The 19,211-nt window shown below is 42.6% G+C and overlaps 1 protein-coding gene across 16 annotated transcripts in view; it reads right to left on the bottom strand.

The window, feature by feature from the left end:
- Nucleotides 1–19,211, bottom strand: part of dlg5a (discs, large homolog 5a (Drosophila)) — a 220,779-nt gene that overhangs the window by 185,329 nt on the left and 16,239 nt on the right. The window contains exon 2 of one of the 16 annotated variants that reach the window (XM_038783225.1): nt 13,851–13,892. The exons of the other annotated variants lie outside the window; for them this stretch is intronic. The gene's annotated coding sequence lies outside the window, so the exon portion shown is untranslated. The remainder of the gene's footprint in view (nt 1–13,850; nt 13,893–19,211) is intronic. 16 annotated transcript variants of the gene reach the window in all.

The raw sequence follows: 19,211 nt of genomic DNA, 5'->3' as shown, positions 1-19,211 counted from the left end.
TGCAGATACAAAGCAATGCTTTTGTCCAAAAACTTGTAGGTTCCACACAATCTTCAACTTAATTCACCTATTAATTAAATAAACCCAGAGTTCTCATCTGCAACCCGATTCATAGGTGAAGTCATTATCATTTCAACATAACAGGACTAAATAATCACACCTTTAGCCTTAATGAAACACCTAACTATATTCTATTGCTCCTGTTTTACACAACACATCCCCTGGCTCACCATGAGCAGCAATGAGGAACATTCACTCGCACAGAGAAAGGTATCAAGCACATACCCATCAAAAACCTAGAAATGATATAGCAATTTGCCAGAAAATAGAACAAAATTGACGTTATAAATCAAGGTACAGGGCGGTGCAGTGGTTAGCACTGCTGCCTCACGGCACCAAGGACCTGGGTTTGATCCCGGCCCCAGGTCACTGTCCGTGTGGAGTTTGCACATTCGCCTCGTGTCTGCGTGGATCTCACCCCACAACCCAAAAAGATGTGCAGGATAGGTGGATTGGCCATACTACATTTCCCCTTAATTGGAAAAATAAAATAAAAATAAATCAAGGTGTAAACACTGACAGGTCACAGTACAAAACACAAAGTATACAAGTCCAAATTTCTTGAAGACTTGAGTCAATTGTTGTAGATTATAGCTAAATACAAAAACGGTCGATAAATGACAAATACCAAGAAGTAAATTTGTTTGGCTCATCGTTGCTCCTTCATTCTCGTACCAGCCTCCCCGAACAGGCGCCGGAATGTGGCGACTAGGGGCTTCTCACAGTAACTTCATTTGAAGCCTACTTGTGACAATAAGTGATTTTCATTTTTTTTCATCCAACAGATCCTAACAGTTCTATCATCCAGCTACGGCATCCAGTTTTTCCTGAAACAATTAGTTCTATTACCTCCATTCGCCAATCTCGAAGATGTTTTAAAAAACTGAAAAGGACCTTATAAAGCATGGAGATACTATATGGTGCCTTTAACATAGGAAAACATCCCTTGGTAATCAGATAAAAATTAACAACCAGCCAAAGGGGATATAGAAGAGAAATAAAAACAGAAAATGTTGGAAAAACTCAGCACATCTGGCGACATCTGTGGAGAGAGAAACAGAATGAATGTTTCAAGTCCAATATGACTCTTCTTTGGAACTCCTTGGTTCTTGTCTTTGGACATAGAAGAGCTTGCATTTATTTAGTGTCTTTCACGACCTCGTGACATTCATTGGCGTTTACGACCAATAATTTGAATTTGAGGCACTGGTAAACCAGGGGCTAATTTAAGCCCACAAGCATAGATTTGATAGGTGAATTTGGAAGTAATGGATGAGCACATTGGAGCAGATTGGGATACAAGCAACAGAAGTTTGCTTGAATTCAAGTTTATGGAGGAAGAAAAATTGGCAAGCTAACCAGGAGATTTTAGAATAATCAAGTCTAGTGGTAACAGAAGCACGGAAGAGGATCTCAGCATCAGTTTGAGTGATACAAGGAGATAGTGGACTTATTATGGAAGTGGACTTGGCAGTCTTTATGAAGAGACTATGCATGAGGAAGCTCAGCCTAGTCAAATGGACCAGAGGTTGCTGACTCATTTCAGTCTGAGGTAGTGACCAAGGAAATATATGGAAGTGGTGGCATGGGAACAGTGTTCGTGCCAGAAGAAATTGCAGCCCTTCCAGGGCTGAATGTCCAACATGGAGGGTGTGCAAGGTGGTGATGGTGGTGAAATAGAGCTGGGTGCCATCAGTCTACATGCAAATGATGTTGCCAAGAAGAAGGATATAGATGAAAACGTGAGGGGCTAAGGGTAAATCTTGGGTTCTCCGAGTTATTGTGAGTAGCTCTCTGGCTACAACTGAATAGGTAACAGTGGGTAATCCTCTCTGTCAGACAAAGAAATGTTCAGAAGTATAGGGAAGGACAATACACCTTCTGCACAAATACTGAACATTTTTCTGTGATTTCAGTTCGGGCTCTTTCGGTGCTAAGGCACGAGGGTGGATTCAATAGGTTTAACTTTGGAGCTGTGGGCAAGTTGGGCCCCAATTTGTGTCGCTCAACAAATTTGGAAAATAGGTTAAAGAGAAGAATAGCTTGTAAACACAGTCAAACATTAAAAGATGCAATTCCAAACTACTGCACTATAATAATTCATGGTGTGAAGAGCTCTTTTGGACACTGAGATGTAACAAGGTACTGTGGCAAGGTTTACTAAATCTGTTAAGTGTAATCGCAACATGTGTTTCTTGCATGACGAGGAACTGGATTGGGACAACTGCAAAACACTCTTTTTCCATTTTTATTGGCTGGTAATTCGAATGCTCCATATTTAATTGTATTAAAACAATGTTGCGAAATTCCCAAAATGGCGTAAAATCATGCGGTCTTCAATCTGAGTCCAATTAGATTTTCTGGCAGTGAGCGTGTTAGAATATGAAAATGCAAATGATTTTGAAATAAGATTAAAATAGAAACTGTCTTTCCCCATGAGGCCAGCATTAGAGGGTGTATATGAGAAACAGACCAAATTGTTTGACCTGCTAATTCATCACTTCAGGGCTGTTGATACATTAACCATATTTAGCAATTCTGAATTATACAGGATCTGGGCAAGGTACAGATCAATGCTCTTCATATGGTGTCATGTCCAAGATGCTGAATGTTGCCTTTAAAACTACCTTGGCTCACAGCTCTGAGCTTGGAGCTTTACCCGTAAATATTTAAACAATAGGCCATTTCTTCAACTGAAACTTATTGCCAAGTCATGATGATATTTTCTACATGTGAAATATCTGTCTAAGTCGACCCCATCTCAAACTAAAGCTACATCAAATTTTATTTAACTTTCATTTTTCTCTGTAGGAGTCTCTAACTATATAATTTCAGATGCCCAGCAACTTGCTCTCCAAAACCTATCAATTCTGTTTTGAACCCAGCCAGAACAAACAGAAAGATGAGTCAAGATGAATAGCCTCCACTCTCCCCGGGCAGCACAGTGGTTAGCACTGCAGCTTCACAGTGCCAGGGACCCGGGTTCCGATTCTGACCTCAGGTGACTGCCTGTGTGGCGCTTGCACATTCTCCCTGTGTCTGAGTGGGTTTCCTTCGGGTGCTCTGGTTTCCTCCAAAAAGTTAAAAGATGTGCAAGTTAGGTAGACTGGCCTTGCTAAATTGCCCCGAAGTATCCAAAGGTTGGGTGGGATTATGGGGCTGGGGCGGGGATTGGGCCTAGGTCGGGTGCTCTTTCGAAGGGTTGGTACAGACTCGATGGGCTGAATAGTCTCCTTCTGCACTGTCGGGATTTAATGATTTATGTCTGTCCCATCCACCCCTAAGTGGCTTCAATATAAAAGGTCAGGTAATGGAACTAGAGTTGGATGACTTTGGTCTATGTCCAGCAGCTTGAATGGATTGAACAGATAGCATGACAGGTATTTAAGGTAAAACCGTATTAACATCAAATATTGTGGGATCATTTTCAAAAGAACATAATTCTCTTTTAATACACATCTAAGGAACTTCTGGGGGGAAAAAAAATCAGACCTGGTTAAAAATATTTACGAGTTCTTTTTAAACAATGAAAATCATAGTAAAGCACATCAATTAAGTGTTTCATTGAAGAAACTCTTTGTAATGTTCTTCTCAGGAGACTAAGTGTCTAAGAGCCTGAAGGCCAATGAAAACACAAAACGCAGGCTCGTCATTATAAAAAGTGATGCCAGAGAGTATGACATAAATCAAGTCAGACCTTGTGTTATAACTTTAATAAATGCCAATGGCATAATTATCAAATTTCAGCTTCCATTGTTACAGACTGAAACACATAAAAGCAATATGGTAATCCAAGTTTTTCCTTGAAAAGTTGTTCCCTTAATATCTCTGTGCTCAAACTTGAATAACGCAGAACCTTAATAGCAATGCTGCTTACTGACAAGCGTCCAGATCAATGACTTAGTTTGTCTGCCAGCATCAGAAAGTGCTCGATAGAGCCCTTCAATATATTTTTAAGACAATAGATGTTTTGTTAGTGTACTGTATAGTACCTATGTTTCAGTTCCAAGTTAAACCCACTCAGTACACTTCAGTGAACAATTTGGCATTCTTTTCCATTGCATAATTTGTCCATTTGCAATATGCGCCGAGTCCTTAATCAAAGACAAAAGATGAATCCCTGCAGCTTTCTGCAATTAGTTTAGCAGTACTACTCTAAGCTGCAAATGGGCATTTGACCCAGTGTTGTTCACAGTAATGAATAAACCTTCTCACTTCACTAGTTTTGGTAATCATCAGCTTCTAACACAGCGTGTATAAAGGTTCCATTGGAAAAATAAATTTCATAGTATCGCATTTGCCGAAAATGGGGACATTTTGCAAAATCCATCTTCAAGTGAAACCATAGAATTTACCGTGCAGAAGGAGGCAATTCGGGTCTACATCGGCCCGTGAAAGAGCACCCTACCTAAGCTCACATCTCTACCCTGTCTCTGTAACCCAGCAACCCTACCCAACTTTTGGACACTACAGGGCAATTTAGTATGACCAATCCATCAATTTGCACATCCTTGGACTGTGGGAGGAAACCGGAGCACCCGGAGGAAACCCACGCAGACACGGGGAGAACGTGCAGACTCCGCACAGACAGTCACCCAAGCTGGGAATCGAAACAGTGAAATTCTTCATTTGAATATTTAGGACAACATCTTGGTTACTTTGAAATATTAAAAAGTGCGATGGAAAGAGAAAACTTTTCCCAAAATGCATCCCATTTCCCATCAGAATTCTTCCTTCTTTGTGGAAAGTTTTCAATCACGTTCTACCCACAGCCTTTAATCTGACTGCCAGCCAAGCACTTGTTTAAATACAGTATCCCTCTTCAAATCGCCCATGACAGTGGACATGCAGGCTGGCTGGTTGAAGTGATGGAAGTGGAGTTTCAGTATCAGTTCGCCAAACGTTTTGGAAGGCATTGGAAGAAGATGATGGCCTCGCTCAAGGAGTTGGTGAATGATACCTTGGCTCCGATAAAGGAGGCTTTGAGAAAGACGCCAAAGGTGGTGCAGGAGCAAAGAGAGGTGCTGAAGGGAGTGGAGGAGACATTTCCCGGCACAGCGACCAGGTGAGGAGCTGCAGAAGGTTCAGGAGAGTAATAAAGGGCTGAGATCCAGGGCAGCACGGTGGCGCAGTGGGTTAGCACTGCTGCCTCACGGCGCTGAGGTTCCAGGTTCGATCCCAGCTCTGGGTCACTGTCCGTGTGGAGTTTGCACATTCTCCCCATGTTTGCGTGGGTTTCGCCCCACAACCCAAAAGGTGTGCAGGATAGGTGGATTGGCCACGCTAAATTGCCCCTTAATTGGAAAAAATGAATTGGGTATTCTAAATTTATTTATTTTTTACATAAAGGGCTGAGATCCAAAGTTGAGGACTTCGAAAACAGGTCACAAAGGCAGAATCTGTGGATCGTGGGACTGCCCAAGGGGCTGGACAGTCGGAAGCCGACGGAGATGTTCGCCAAGTGGTTGGGGGAGGAGGAGGACCCGTCTCTCTATGAGCTGGATAGGGTTCACCTGTCACTCCGGCCAAAGCCGAAGACGAATGAGCCACCCAGAGCTGTGATAGTCTGTTTTCATAGCTACCAGAGGAAAGTGAAAGTGCCGAGATGGCCGAAGCAGAATCAAGAAATGAGGTGGGAAGGCATTGGTATTGACATATCCCTGGATCTCACGGCAGAGCTGGCAAGACAGCCTGCGGTCTTTGGTAGGGCGAAGGCGGCGTTGTACAAGAGCAACATGCAGTTTGGAGTGGTCTACCTGGCTAAGTTAAGAGTTACTTTGAGATGGTGGAGGAGGCGGAAGCATTCGTGAAGGCTGAAGGACTGGGTATGGACTTTTTTTTTTCATATTGTGGTCGGAAGGGGATGGTTTGGGGACATTGGGTTAATGCGGTGGGATTTGTTTCCTCATATTTAAGGGTCTGTTTTGTCGGGATACTGGAGAGACTGGGTGGGGGGGGGGGGGGGGGGGGGGGATTTTTAGGTTGGTGCTTTTTGGTATTTGGCCTGTGAGGGAGGAGGGCCTCTGGCAGGGGCCACCTCACTAGTACACACAGGTCGGCTAATGAACGGGAGCAAGGTGGAGGAAGGGGCCAAAGCTGTTGGAACCTGTGTGGACAGGTTTCAATGGACCTGGGATGTGTTAATGGTGGGGGGGGGGGGGGGGGGGGGGGGGAGGGCTTAGGACTATGCAGGGACAGGAGCTTTCAAGAGAAAGTGCCTGGAGGGCTTCTGGGAAGGGTGGGGGAGGGGGTAGTTGGCAGACGGTGATCAAAGGTAGCTTATTGGGCAGGGCCAGGAATAGTGACCACGACTGATTTGGGGATGGGGGGTTGAAAGACCCCCGGTCCTTTTGGTAAAGTGGAACGTGCGAGGGTTGGGCAGGCCGATGAAGCGAGCAAGAGTCTTCTTGCATTTAAAGAGCTTGAGAGCTGACGTGGTGCTGCTGCAGGAGATCCATCTGAAGGTGAAGGACCAGCAGAGGCTTCGGGAGAGCTCGGTGAGTTAGGTGGACAGCAGGACCCGGGTGGTAGCGATACTGGTGGCTAAGAGAGTTATGTTAAAGTGGAGAAGATGGTGGCAGACCGGGAGGTGGGGCAGGTACGTTATTGTGACGGATGTTTTGGAGGGGAGGTTGGTGGTGCTGGTTAGCGTGTATTCCCCGAATTGGGACAATGTGAGGCTTATGATGGTAGCTGCCATGCCGAATTTGGATATGCATCACTTAATTATGGGGTGAGAACTAGAATAGAGTGCTGAATTCGTAGGTGGATAGATCTAAGCCGCCGCACTCATTGACCTCCTGGGGGGAAGGGGGGGTGCAAGGATGTTGGCTGCATTTATGAAGGGGTTAAGGGAGCGGAACCATGGAGGTTTTTGCATCCATGGGGTAGGGAGTGTTCTTTCTTTTCGCCGGTACATAATATGTATTCAAGGGTTGACTTTATTATGGGGAAGTCTTTGATGTGGGGGTGAGGAAAGCGGAGTATTCACTCTACGATTGTTATCTCGGACCACAGTATCCTGGAGAAGGGGCCGGCACAGAGGCCAGCATGGAGGTTGGATATAGGGCTGCTGGCGGATCTGAAGTTTTGTGTAAAGACTGGAAAAGTGATTGGTGACTATGTAGGGTTTAACACGAACAGGGAGGTCTTGCCATCAGGGGTCTGGGAGGCGCTGAAGGCGGTAGTGAGGGGCGAGATCATCTCGTTTATGGCTCAGGTGTACAGGCAGGGCCAGAGGGGAGCAGCACCACAGAGGGGTGGAGGAAATTCTGGAGGTAGATGGGAAGTATGTGGATGATCCTACTCTGGAACTCCTGATGAGGAGTAAGGAGTTGCAGACACGGTTTGACTTTCTGTCCAAATGGAAGGCAGTTCGACGGGTGAAGGGATTAACGTATGAATATGGGGAGAAGGCCAGTCGTTTGCTGGCAGGCCAGCTCTGCCAGCAGGCAGCTGCACCAGAGATTAACACTGTTGCTTCACAGCGCCCGGGTCCCAGGTTCGATTCCCGGCTTGGGTCACTGTCTGTGCGGAGTCTTCATGTCCTCACCGTGCCTGCGCGGATTTCCTCCGGGTGCTTCAGTTTCCTCCCACAAGTCCCAAAAGGTGTGTTGCTAGGTAATGTGGACATTCTGAATTCTCCTTCAGAGTAACCGAACAGGCGCCGGATTGTGGTGATTAGGGGCTTTTCACAGTAGCTTCATTGCAGTGTTAATGTAAGGTTACTTGTGATAATAATAACAAAAAGGTTAAGAGATTGTTTGGATCTGGAATGGGGCGAGGGAATTGGTGGTGATGCCAGATCAGCTGAACAAGGCATTTGAGGAGTATTCTAAAAGTTGCATAGGTATGAGCCGCCAGGGGCGAGTCGGATAAGAGGGTTTTTTTTGGGGAGGGTTGGGGGGGGGGGGGGGGCGTTGGAGTGTCCAAGGGTAGAAGAGGACGAGAGGGCAGGGCTGGAAGGGTCGGTGGGGATGGGGGATGCTCGGGCGGCAATTGGGAAGATGCAAAGGGACAAGGCACCAGGGCTGGATGAATTCCCAGTAGAGTTTTAAAATAAGTTTTTGGATAGGTTGGCGCCGCTGTTGATGGAAATGTTCAAAGGTGCTGTGTTAAGGGGGCACTCCTGGAGACGATGGGATAGGCATCCATTTCATTGTCATTAAAGGACAAGGACCCAGTGAAACGTAGGTCGTATAAGCCGATATCTCTGACAAATGTGGATGCCAAGATCCTAACCAAGGTACTGGCTGTTAGTTTGGATGAGTCCCTTCCTTAGGTGATTGGGGAGGATCAGACAAGGTTCGTAAAGGGGAGGCAGTTGTCTTTGAACGTGCGGCATTTGTTAAATCTGTTGCTCTCCCCATACGCGGCGGGAACCAACTGAGTGGTGGTGGCGCTGGACACGGAGAAGGCGTTTGAGTGTAGAGTGAAGCTAATTATTTGTGGTGCTGGAGAGGTTTGGAATTGGGCCTACCTTTGTGGCGTGGAAGGGGATAGTGAGGGGGCGATGGAGCATAGGGTGTCTTTGTATGTACATACGTTCTGATCCTGCCCGAACTTGGAGAGATTTTGGAGGTCATTTTTTAGCACCATGTCAGCAATCTTGCTTATGGATTTGGGACCTAGACCCTATGGGGTCATATTTGGGATGTCAGGCTTGCCTGAGCTGCAGACGGGAGCAGGGGCAGATGTTTCAGCCTTCGACTCGCTCACATCCTGTTTATTGGGGTGTTTGGGGTTGGGGGGGGAGGATTTTATTGTGGGGTTTTGCTTTGTTGGTTTGCATGTTTAAAATATTAAAAATCAAATTTTAAAAATTTGAAAAAAATTAAATAAAAACATTCCAGTGTACTTTTCCCATCTGTATTAAAAATTAATGTCAACACAAAAGAATCCTCCGCTTACAATATGATCTGGCAATAATGAAAGGTGAGCTTTTGTTAAACTCCACTCACAAATGATTTCAAATGGAATTTCCTGCAAGATCGCCTTACATTTGTTGTCGGAAATGTAAACAGACAGTGTAAGAATCTGTTAGCTTTACTGATCAGAGCTAGTACAACACGCTTTGACTGAACAGCAGCAAGCTGTTAGTCGTAATTTTAATTAAAACAACTCTCCATTAAAGTATATGCCTGTGAGGAAGAGGAAATGTAAAAGGGAGAAAAACATTCCTGGCTAAACAAGGAAGTCAAGGAGGACACAAGAGTTAACTTTTCAAGTTGATCTTTCATCAGAACTGGAAACAGTAAAGATGTAGTTGCTTTTAAGTAAGTACCATACAAAGGCAAGGGGGGGGGGGGAGTATGCAACATCAGGAAAGGAAAGTTGGCAGATGTCAAGTTGATAATACAAGTGTGAACCAGGCTGAATATAGAAAGTTCAGAGGGAAAGTGAGAAGGGAAATGAAATAGGGGGTGTGTATGAGAATAGACTGGTAGCTAAAATAACAGTCTTCTCTCAACATCTAAATAATAGGAAGTAATAAGAGGAGGATTGGGACCTATTTGGGACCTAAAAGGAGATTTAGGCCTTCATGCAAGAGGACATGGCTGAGTTACTAAATGAGTACTTTGCATCTGTCTTTATCAAGAATATGCTGCCAAAGCCACAGTGGAAGGGAAGGTAGTTGAGACATTGGATAGGCTACAAATTGATAAAGAGAACATATTAGAAATGGTGGTACTGAAAGTTGGTAAGTTTCCAGAACCAGATCAGATGTATCCAAGCATATTAAAGGAAGGGTGGAAATTGCAGAGAGGCTGATCATAATCTCCCACTTCTCTTTCGCGCCACAAGAGTATTGCACCTTTGTGTCATGGGAATGTCCCTTTAAGAAATGTGTATTTATCAAATAGCTTCTGTGATGTCACTGTGTGGGTGGAGCTGGGCTGTTCTTCTATCTTTTTACTTTCGTTTTGAGCTGGGAGTTGTTTGTGGCTCTGTGTTTTACTTTTGGTTTAGACAGTTGGGAGCTGCATTCAGACAAAGAAGGTTTTTTTTGGTCTCTCTTTCTATGTGTTAAAAGGTGTCCAGTTCACTTGATAATTTAAAAGTAATACCTGTTTTCTGTAAAGAATTGAAACCTACTGTTTTGTGAAAAAGGGATTGTCTGATTTATGGATGTTGTTACTTGAGTGAATCAGAGAAAGGGAAGTTATCAAGAGTACTGTAGCTGTGTGTGGGATGTATGTTTGTAGTTGATAAAAATGCTTAGTGTGTGTGATTATAAAATGTTAACTGAATTTGTAGAATAAACTTTGTTTTTGATTTAAAGTATTTGAGGCCTCTGTTGCATAACACCTGAAGAGTAGGCCCTTGTGCAAAATCTATAAACAGTTGTAGCTCAGGTGAACTCCATGATATACTTTGGAGTTTTCTAAACCCTGGCCCATAACGCTTGTTCTAGAAAGGGTGTAAAGAAGGATAAGGCCAGCAATAACAGGCCACTCAGTTTAACAGCTGCGTTAGGAAAGCTTTCTGAAATGATAATTCAGGTCAAAATTAAGAGTCTCTTGGACAAATGTGGATTAATTAAGGAAAGCGTACACAAATTTAAGCTTTTTGAAAATATATCAGAGGTGGTTGTTGAGGGTAATGAAGTTGATGTGGTGTACAAGGCCTTTTGAAAAGTGTTTGAGATTGTGACACATCATAGATTTGTCAGCAAAGTTACAGCCCATGAAATGAAAGTGACAGAAGGCACCAATAGAAAGCTGACTGAGTAACAGGAAACAATGTAGTGGGGCCAGTTGTTTGCCAGGCTAGAGGATGGTACATAGTGGTGTTCCCTGGGGTTCTTAGAACTATTGTTTTTCTAGATCAATATTAATTACCTTGGGTACAATTTCAAAATGAATGGATGATACAAAACTTGGATGTTTTGGGAGCTCTGAAAACATATACAGGCTTGTGGAACACAGGAATCTGGCAGATCAAATTTAATGCAGAGAACTGTGAGGCCATACATTTTGCTAAGAAGAACAAGGAGAGGTTGTACTAATTAAAGGGCACATTCTAAAGGAGGTACAGCAGCAGACAGGCCTTGGGGTATATGTGGACATATCATTGAAGGTCACAGTGCAGGTTGATAAAGTGATTAATATGGAATACAGGATCCTACGCTTTATAAATAGATGCACAGAATACAAAAGCAAGGAAGTTATGCTCAAACTGTATGAAACATTGGTTCAGCTTCAACTGCATGGTGATGTCCAATTCTGGGCATCACAGTGTAGGAAGATGTGAAGAGAGGGTGCAGAAAAGATTTGAGGAATGAGGGACTAAATAATAATAATCTTTATTGTCACAAGTAGGCTTACATTAAACTGCAATGAAATTACTGTGAAAAGCCCCGAGTCGCCACATTCTGGCACCTGCTTTGGTACACAGAGGGAGAATTCAGAATGTCCAATTCACCTAACAGCACAGCTTGAGGGAGGAAACCGGAGCACCCGGAGGAAACCTACACAGACACAGGGAGAATGTGCAGACTCCGCACAGGCAGTGGCCCAGCAGGGAATCAAACCTGGGACCCTGGAGCTGTGAAGCAACAGTGCTACCCACTGTGCCACCGTGCTGCCCTACCATGCTGGACTACAGTTGCATGGTTAGATTGAAGATGGGGTGTGCAGTGTAGAGATCATCAAAATCACGAGGGGTCTGGGCAGAGTAAATAGAGAGAAAAGGTTCCCATTGGAGAATTCTGTTTCTACATCATGAATGGTTAGGATGTGGAATGCACCACTTGAGTGTGAAATGGGTGTAGATCCAATTGGGTAGCACAGTGGCTAGCACTGTTGCTTCACAGCACCAGGGTCAATAATAAAGAGTATTGCGGCTTTCAACAGGGAATTAGATAATATCTGATCAGAATTAATTTGCAGGACTACAGTGCATAGGCAACGGAATGGGACGAGCAGAGTTACTTTTGCACACACCCTTCATGGACATCAGAGGCCAAATGGCCTCCTATGTGCTGCAACCATTCTATAATATCATTTTTCAGAAATTACTTACTTAACTTGCAAAACACAGTCAAACTCAAGTTTTTTAATTGTGCTCTGATTTCTTGTTATTTAACAAGAAAGGAAGGTCCAAGTGGCAAGTGTGCTCAATAACTCACAACTCTTGGTCATAATGAAGTTTTAAACTGCAGAATATTCACGAGAATGACAATAACAAGATTCCTACAATTTTGAAAGATCCCCGAACCATAAGAGAGCTTACCAGTAAACCAATGGCATTTCAGATTCAACCAGAAATACTGAACATTGCAGGGGTTATCTGTAAGTAGTTCAACCACAGATTTAAATCCGTATAAAATATAGTATTCTCATCGCAATGGAAAACACCAATTGTTCTGTACACACAGAGAATCCAACTTTGCGTCGATGTTTGCTATATGGTAGCACTCCTGTCTGAATCAGAAGGTTGAGCATTCCAGACCCAAGTCACTGATTTGAGCGTATAATCTAGGCTGACACTTCAGTGCAGTACTTAGAGAGTGTCCCGCCAAAAGAGGTACTGTCTTTCAGATGAGATACTAATTGGAAGCACCAAGTGCCCTCTCAAATGAATGTAAAATATCCCATTTCTCAATTCAATGTGGAAGGGGGCAAATTCTTCTAATGCCCTGGCCAAATTTATCATTCAACCTAAACGACGAAAGATTATCTGCTCCATTTGCATGCCCTTACATTCCAACTGCGACCAGCTTCAAAAGTACTTATTTGGCTCTGGAGCACTTTGGGATGTCTGAGGACGTGAAGGACACTATTTATAGTAAATGCAACTTCTTAAAATATAACAGAATTTACACACAAAGAAGTATATTGCAAAAGAGATCTAGCATGCCAATTCTTGAGGAACCTCATGCTTCAGTGAAAGCAAGTTAACAAATCAGGTATGACTCCACACATGCCTCCCTACTGTGTCACTCAAGTGAACATTACTGATGTGTACACCAGGACAATGCACATTAGCAAGCTATTTAATTGTATATGCCTTCACGAAAGAGCACCATCCTATCTGGACATTTATACATTAGTGCTTGTGGGAGTTTGCGGAATGCAAAATTGTCCGCTGTGTTTACATTACGACAATGACTACAATTCTTCCTTGGCACTGGTGGGCACGTAATGGAGTATATAAATGCAATTCTTCATTTTCTGTCCTCGTTCACTGGTCAAGCATCATGGTCCCACTGAATGCCAAGCAAAAGCATTTACATCTTTAACCCAGGGGTACTGAGCAAATTCAGAATCATAGAATTTACAGTGCAGAAGCAGGCCATTCGGCCCATTGAGTCTGCACCGGCCCTTGGAAAGAGCACCCCATTTAAGCCCACACTTCCAACCTATCCCAGTAACCCCACCTAACCTTTTTGGACACTAAGGGCAATTTACAATGGCCAATCCACCGAAGCTGCACATCTTTGGACTGTGGGAGGAAAGGGGAGCACCCGGAGGAAACCCACGCAGACGCGGGGAGAAGGTGCAGACTCTGCACAGACAGTGACCCAAGCTGGCAATCGAACCTGGGACCCTGGAGCTGTGGAGCAACTGTGCTAACCACTGTGCTACCGTGCTGCCCTCTCTAACTGAGACCATCTCATCCAAAGCACAACATTCCTGGCCAATATAGATCAGATATTCATTGTGTTTACTATCTAACCCATTCTGGGTGTGCTTAATCTCTACTATATAAATTCAACAAACTGCTTCTCTAAAGCTCATGTGAATTCTCCCAATCACAATTTTCCAATTTGCTCTGTAGCTTCCTACCTGGCTCCTGTCAGCCAAGCATGTCATCATTTTCCTGTACATCTTCACATGTGAAACAGAAAAAGGGCAAAATATTAAACTTTTCATTGCTTACTAATGTGAAATAGATGCAATATATTAATCACTTCAGCAATGTCTAATGGAATATGATGGGGCTATTAAAAAGATCTTAGGAACACAAATGACAACGTAACAATTTTTGGTTTCTTTTTTAAATTCGCAATTTAATTAAATCAACGTTTACCATTTTGCTAAATTTTAATTTGTTAAAAATTCGGAAATTGCTAAGTGTAAACTGAAAGTACTGCTGCCATTTTTTTTGTTTTTTTTATAAATTTAGGGTGCCCAATTCATTTTTTCCAATTAAGGGGAAATTTAACATGGCCAATCCACCTAGCCTGCACATCTTTGGGTTGTGGGGGCGAAACCCACGCAAACACGGGGAGAATGTGCAAACTCCACACGGACAGTGACCCAGAGCCGGAATCGAACCTGGGACCTTGACGCCATGAGGCAGCAGTGCTATAAAGTACCGCTGCCTTGAGATCCTCATGATCATGTTAAGGAAATTTAATGCAGAGGACTAAGCCATACTTGGTTAGTATTTTTAAAAATTGAAGCAGAAACAAAAAGGGAAGTTGAAATTTCAAAAGCAAGACTTACACAATAAACATTGTATCATTGTAATCATCATTTGAGCCATTTATCAAGAGGTTTGTGGCATTTTCAGTTATAAGATTGATGAAGCTCAATATGTATGTAATTTCTTACACAGTATTTTGTCCCTGTATCCTTAATTTCCAGGAGCAAATGGAAGCCATAACACTTGGAATGAGGGGGAATGAATGAAGAAAACCCAATGACATTGCACCCGTTTCCCACTAGATCAATCAATTTGGGTAATTTGAAACAAAATCTACCTCCACTTCACTTTCTCTAAATGCAAAATTTCCAATAAAAGACCTTCAGTTGACGGCAGCAAATAAACATCTCCTTTCCCCTCGTTCTTTCTTCTTTATTCCTCTTCCAGTCTGTATTATTTTTGTCTTTTCTATTGCTTTACCTTTTTCTCTTCCACCTTTTTCCCCTGTGCCCACCCTGCACCCTCCACCACTTCATGTACCAATCATTATGTTAGATAGGAAAAGGAATAGGTCACTAAAGATATGGTCCATGAGAGATTAAAAATGGTGTATGAATGGAAAAACCCACCAGCTTTCAACAGCGCTTCTTTTTAAAATGAATTTAAAGTACCCAATTCATTTTTTCCAATTAACGGGCAATTCAGCATGGCCAATCACTTACCCTGCACATCTTTAGGTTGTGGGGGCAAAACCCACGCAAACATGGGGAGAATGTGCAAACTCCACATGGACAGTGACCCAGAACCAGAATCGAACCTGTGACATTGGCGCCGTGAAGCAGCAGTGCTAACCACTGTGCCACCGTGCTGCCCTTCAACAGCACTTATAACATTGCTGTTGAAGCAATTCCCCCACAAATGCCTTGATGAATATGTGCCAGCAACAGACTGTGCTTTATAAGAGGAACGGCAACACTAAAACAATGTTAACTGATGTTGAGACTCCACCACAATGTGCCAAATGGCCTGAAGCAGTTCGGTAGCTCTCTGATCTCAGAGCTTTAGAAAATTTCACAAGATAGGCAAACCTCATTCTATAAAAAAAGGATAAAGATGCCAGATTAAAGACTTTCAATTATATGGTCCATCATCATGTCACTCAGAAACATACAACGCATGTCAAATATAAATGAATCACCTTTAAGTGCAGTGACTTATTTGCACCAGCAAATGTGGAATGATTTGCCATTAGAATTTACATTTTCAAACAGAAAACAACATGAGCATCCAGTAGAGTGGGGACAACACATATATCATTGTGTCCCACGTGCTCCAGGAAAATGAAGCTTTTGAACACTTGAGAGGGATGCAAATGATGCACCATTTTGGTATTCATTGGGGAATTGTTTCCCTTTATGCAGCCGTAGCATAAATAATTGCAGTCTAATTGAATAAGGATCAATATGGATGTATAAATATGGATCTCCACCACACAAATAATGTTACAGCATACGATTGCAGAAGGTTCTATCCAACTCCACCAATGGTTCAATACACTAAGCCATGTAGACCATAAGGTTTAATCCTCAATCTTGTTGAGCTAACTGTCTAGATAGTAGCAAGGGAAGAGGTCTTTGGCGCAGTAGATGGCATCCTTGCGTCTGAGCCAGAAGCACCTGGTTTAAATTCCACTCCAGAACATGATGGCACAGAAGCTGTGGTCATAATGTGGTCAAACCAGTTAATTATTAGCCGGTTAATCCCTCCGATATGTCTATGGAAGGCATTAAGAGCAAGAGTCAACTGGAACCCAGCCTCCCCACGTTAAAAGACTCCACACACAGGTTCTTTACACGGGCTGTAGACTGTGGAAAATGTCCTCTGCGCTTCAAGGGACTACCAGAGAGAGAGAAAAAGAGAGAGAGAGTAGCACGCATGCTACAATGAGCCTCTGTGCATGAGATGCTACATTTAAGCACTGTGCTCCAAGGGCAGACCGAGGAAGAAAGAAAAGGCACCACGATTGCTGCTTTCAATTGCTATTGATTCCTGCTGAAAAGTGCACATATGTGGACTTTGGCAAGAACAAAATTCAACTTGGCCGTGATGCCTCTGTGATTGGCACGCCTGCTGACATCACAATTGAAGAGTGGCCACTTGGCAAAATTGAGAGGGCTGCCAGTAAGTTCAGAATTGCAACCAGCACAAGAGAGCACGCTGAAGAAGAAAACACATCCTTGTGAATAAAAGCAAAGAACTCATCAAATTAGCATGGAAAGCTAAATTATTGGTAGATGCTTCTCAATGGGAAAACACAACCGTGGAAAGATTAATTTGTAACGACCATTCATGTAAAAAGTGGAGAAAGCTGCTCATATTTTAAAATATGAAGAGCTACTGATTGAGAAAACATACAAAATTGTGTCCATTTGTTAGTGCAGCTGGAGAAAAGGAATAAGTGAACTGATCGGAGCCAAGAAATAATAATCTTTAGTTTCTGTTAGTTTGTTTTATTTTATATCTTATTTTTCTTCCCCCGACCCAGGTTGTGTCTATTTGATTGTGTGTGTAGTTTTAATATTATTGAATCTTCCAATTCCTGAAGTCAATATTTTATGTATATATTAAAAGGGGGTCGGGTATTTTGGTAAACATGATTATTTCTAACATTACTTGGAAAAGCAAAAAAATATAATCAACAAAAATAACTTAGCGGTTATTCACAAACAATATGCTTTTCTTCAAATCAAGTTATCCAAAGTGTATCTGCAGATGTCCTTCAGCTTTGCATTTGGGTAATCCAGGAACTGGATTTTGTGCATAATTTCAGTAATTTGCATAGATATTATAATTTTAACATAGGGATTTTCCATGCTGTGTAACTGTGGGGTTTTGGTAGAAAGTGGGGAGCAGAATTAAAAATATAATTGAGCCAAATTGTAGTTTCAGTTCAGATGATGCCGTAATATAGTTAAAAATATTAAATGCCTTAATGATACTAAAATATCAAGACCTGCTGTTTGACACCAGAAATAGCTCAACCCCCAGCAGCAAAGCTCTATCCCAACTATTCAATTGGACACACCAGAGCTTGCATCATCAGAAATATGTCTTTAACTCTTTAACTGTACCCTTTCTTAAAATCACAAACTCCCTATTGAGGATCCTTGCATCCTTTTCAAAATCATGTTCCCCATGTTTCCCGGTTTGAAAGTCAGTTTCACTCTAAAATATGTTACGTTTGATATTAAAATGAAGCAATTTGAGAAACCCGGTAGGTGAAGTGTTGTTTTCCCATTCCGCGCATATGGAATAGCAATTGAACAATATTATTCTTGGCGGTACAGCAGGGGAAGAAAAAGATATCTGTACTGCTTCCCAACCAAGCTATAAAATGTACTTTCTTATTTATAATGGAGAAAATAATCTTTACAACAACCCTCAAACTGTGCCTCACAGCCAACAGAACGTTCTTTGTACAATCAAACTAGTGGGCATTGATCGGCTCGAGTTTCAACTAGCGACTTATTCAATGTCTGCAGTTGTGCTTAATTGGAGCACGTCCTAATTCATTGTTATTCTTCCAAAAAGAGTGGAGTGAAGATGCTGCACCGAGATGTCCTATTCAGCAAGATCTGGGTAATGTTGGGTTCTGGGAAAGAGCAGAATAGGTAAAGAGTAAAGAAATGAGATACAAGAGAAAAAACATAGGTGGACAGGGGAAAACATGAGAAGCAGCGAGGGACGGGAAAGGTTGTTTTCATTGTCCATAAGCATCATCATGAAAAGTCAATGAAGTGTTCTGACTCAAATCACAGATTTGCAAAGCACAGAAGAGGGCCATATGGCCCATCATGCTTCTGCTGTTGCTTTGAAAGTACCATCCTGTTCGTTCAACATTTGTGCTCTTTTTTTCCACAGCCCTGCGCTGCCCCTTTCTTCCTTTTTAAATACCTCAACTATACCCTGAATCACAAAATAATGAGTTCATACATATTTTTTTTAATTGTTCATGGGATGTGGGTGTCGGGGGCCAGCATTTATTGCCCATTGCGGGGGAAGGTGAGAATCAATCACATTGCTGTGGGTCTGGAGTGACACGTAGACCAGACCAGGTAAGGACGGCAGATTTCCTTCCCATGGGGACATCAGAGAACCAGATCGATTTTTCTGACAATGGTTTCATGGTAATGATTAGACATTTTTAATTCCAGATTTTTACTGAATTCAAATTGCAGTGGCGGGATTTGAACCTGGGTCCCCAGAACGTTACTCTGGGTCCCCAGAACGTTACTCTGAGTCTCTGGTTTACTAGTCCAGTGACAATCCCACTACGCCACCACCTCACGTTCTTTTTCAGATCTCAGTACTAACTGCCAAGATTGGCACACACACTCATCACAAATAATTTGTTTCACCAACATCTGCACTTCTGAGTCCCAACTGTTTTTAGATTCCAGAAGCAGGCCACATGTGAACTTCATCATAGCACACACCTGGTCATAATGCTCAGAATTATTAACTCTTGAGGACTGCATTATAATAAGAATGAAGCCCTATTTGGATTCAATCTGAAATGCTCCGAAACACGCAACAATCATTAACGTGGTCAACTCAAATTTAACAAATTCTATCAAACTGGATTTAAGACACAATGGTGGCAAAACAAATGGTCCAGGCCCCATTGGACTTTATAATGCAAAAGTTCCCCATCACATTATATTCCAAAATACAATCGAACAATTCATTTTTGCTTTCATGATGTTACTTTGTCACAC

The sequence above is a fragment of the Scyliorhinus canicula genome, chromosome 22 (assembly GCF_902713615.1).
Source record: "Scyliorhinus canicula chromosome 22, sScyCan1.1, whole genome shotgun sequence".
Lineage (NCBI taxonomy): Eukaryota > Metazoa > Chordata > Chondrichthyes > Carcharhiniformes > Scyliorhinidae > Scyliorhinus > Scyliorhinus canicula.
The sequence above is the reverse complement of the archived record's forward strand: the minus strand, read 5'-3'. Positions and strand labels throughout refer to the sequence as shown.